Source organism: Pinus tabuliformis, chromosome 7 (genome assembly GCF_031772625.1).
Source record: "Pinus tabuliformis cultivar Carrire ecotype Pingquan chromosome 7, CPIR1, whole genome shotgun sequence".
NCBI classification, from domain to species: domain Eukaryota; kingdom Viridiplantae; phylum Streptophyta; class Pinopsida; order Pinales; family Pinaceae; genus Pinus; species Pinus tabuliformis.
The window spans coordinates 1,934,917,840-1,934,921,066 of NC_142293.1; positions in this window are offsets into that span (position 1 = coordinate 1,934,917,840).

Sequence of the window (3,227 nt, forward strand, 5' to 3'; positions counted from 1 at the left end):
CTTCTGAGGGTTGAAGCAAAGCATGTCTCTGATAGCTTGAGGGGTAACATAGAAAAGTACTGAACCAGATGGGTCAACAACAGCCCTCTGAGAAGCATCATAATGTTCAGCACACAGGTGGATTAGTTCAGGGAACTGGTTGACCTGAGGGAGCTTAAAAATAGGGAGGAAAGAGTCCCATATGCCCAATATATCTGTCCCATTTTCATGCTTGGCTTTCAACTCATTCAACAGATGAATGTGGAATTTGCTGCTCATAAACATTTCTTCTGTAATTTGGTAATCCATATCTGCCAAGGCTTGCCATTTCAAGTTCCTTTGAGGGGCATTCAGAGGCTGAACATTTAGTACTACAGGTGTCTCCATTGCAAAGGAGGATTTTGAATTGAGTGCAAAGTGGTTTTAATTGAGCAGGACAGTGCAGAGGAATGTCTCTTTACCAGGGAGGTGAATTTATCAGGAACAGAGAGTAGTTCTAGTAAATAGCAATTGAAATACTATTTACAGTGCAAAATAGGACAAATGTTTGGCCTCACTCTGTCTCTCTTGGCAGGTTTTTAATGGACTAACCCACTGTCTCACGATTGCGCGAGCAGTTTACAGTTTTTTGATAGGAACTCGGGAATTAAGGCTCAGCTAGTGTTTTTCGACCTTGTAGTTGACAATAGAGGCTCTGCAGGGGGAACTCGCCGGTGAATTTATGAGTTTTAGCGTCCTTTAATCTTTCTGAGTGATTTATAGACAATTCCAGGCGTACGGAGGAAAGATGACGAGAAATACCTGGCAAACAGCGAGCAGAGGTCGTATATGCGGGCAGGATTGGTGCTCTGGAGGTCTCCTGGTCGATTTAGCAGGTTGGTAGTAACTTGGACGTGAGCAGCATGCAGAAAACAACAGTAGAAAATGAACGAAAAGAACGCAAAACGTGATTTTTGGCCGAAATATAGACCTTTTGGCCATTTGGCGCCTTTTTTGGGATGACGTCAGCATGACGTCATTGGTGGGGTCAAGGTCGGATGACGTCAGTTGACGTCATCGGGTGACGTGGCGAGCTGCTATTGGTCCATGGGGGATGATGCGGTGGCAGCCACGTCGGCGGAGGGGCGGACAACAGGACTGATGCGATGGCAGGGTGTGGGTGACATGGGTCTGACGTGGAGGTGACGTAGTATAGGCGGAATAATCAAAACCGGAAACAGCCAGCGGTTTCGTATCGCACCGCTTATGGTACGGGGGGGGAATCTATCAGACGTACCTCCGACGGGCTGTGGCGGGGACGCGTGGCTGCCGAGTGACGTAACCGTTTTACAGACATCGGACGATATCCGTCGGATGTGAGACCCGCTCCGATATCAACGATGACCGTCGGATCTGGAGGGCCCGATCCAACGGCTGTCGGGGCAGTGATGTGATCGGCAGATATGGCGGGTAAACGGCGGACGTCGGAGCTGCTCCGATGTGATAAGAGCCGTTGGATGATCAAGCTCCGATCGGACGCTTGTCGGGGTTGATGACATGATCGGTGGATACGGCAAAGGCACGGCTTTATTTAATATTTATTTTCGGAATGCGCGCTTAGGCGGAGGATCATCGGGGTATGGTGTTTTGGTAAGGTTTTTTCAATATTTTTTGAAAAAACAAATACGCGCTGAAACCTTGGTTAATCACAAAAAATGGGTTTTTGTGTATTATTTGGCAATTTAGAGCGGGTAAGGGTAAAGTAAGGTTTTTACAAGGTTCATGTTTGCAAATGGGGTGCAATGGGTTAACAATGGATTCAGAAAGGGGGAGGAGGGTTAGGGTTTAGGTTCATCAACATGACCAGGTGTCATTTGATCCCTTTTTTAGAGAACATATGGCTATAATGCCAAGGGGAGGGATATTTATACAAAATTTGGGGTTTATACACCATGGTGTTAATACTAGTAGGGGAAAGGTAATATAGGGGATTTACATAGTAAGGTTAGAGTTAATATGGGGGAAGATGTGAATGAGGGGGGAAAATCACTAAGTTTATTTGAAACTTACTTAGTTTAGGGAGTAGATCAAAATGAAAAGAATTTAGACAAGAAATGTGGCTTCTAAAAAGGGTAAGAACCACCATGAAACCATAATTCTTTCATGAATGTCAACTGATGAGGGAATGTTAGTAAATGACATGAAAAGGGGAAAAGGGCGGTTAGACATGCTTCCTGCTTGCAACTTGATGAAGAAGAACACCTTGTCAATTGATTAACTTTGCTTTGGTAAACATAGTTAACACATCTGCAATGGTAAAGATAACCTTTCTGCAACCCCAACTACTTACCCAGCTACTTGCCTAGCATTTTTTATTTCTTCTTGGAGGGTGCACTTGGACTTGCAGACCCTTACTTGCCTTTTTTTTTTTTTTTGGCTTTTCTTTTGTTTTTCTGTCTACTTCTACCCTTATTTCTTCCAAGGTCCCAGATTAAGCTGTTGGGAGCCTTTTCTTCTCTACCTGAACTACTTGTCTGCCAAGATTAAACAGTTTGGACAGACTTCTTTCTCTAATCTACAACTGTAATTTAAAACATGACATGGTCCAGATTAGGCTGTTGGACCATCCATCAAAATTGGGATGCATTAATCTATTTACACACCTTGTACTTCCTTGGAAATATGTGATCTTTGCATGATCAAAGCAGAGCATATTTGGTACTTGTATAGCCAATCATGAAATATGAAACCTATTGGTATAGGTAGCTAACAGGACCTTGGATTTAGGCTTGTGCAGAGGGACATACTCTGGAAACCATGTAATAGGGTCCGCACCCTGGGCTTCAACCTCCTCTACTTCCACTCCCACATCCTCATCTTCCATTGGGATGTCTTTGATATCCTCCTCCTCTGCTTCTAGGTTTATAGCCTTCCCTTTCTCCTCGGCAGTGGGCTTTGGTGGGTTTCAACTTGGCGAGGTGTGCACCAGTATGGCAGGCTGCTTGCCCTTCTTATCCTTTACAGTTTCTTTGGTTGGGGTTGGCTTCAGTCTCAGTGTTCTCGGGGATTTAGGGACCTCCGGCAATACTTTGGCTACTTCTGGGGTAGCTACTTCTAGAGCAGCTACTTCTTCCTATTTCTCCATCTCTTGTGTCGGCTCTTCTACTACTTGCTGTGTATTGATAATTTCTGGGGGTGATGACATAACACTCTCTATCAGTTCTCATGACATCTTAGGCAAATTTGCAAATGCAGGAGTCTGTTTGAGA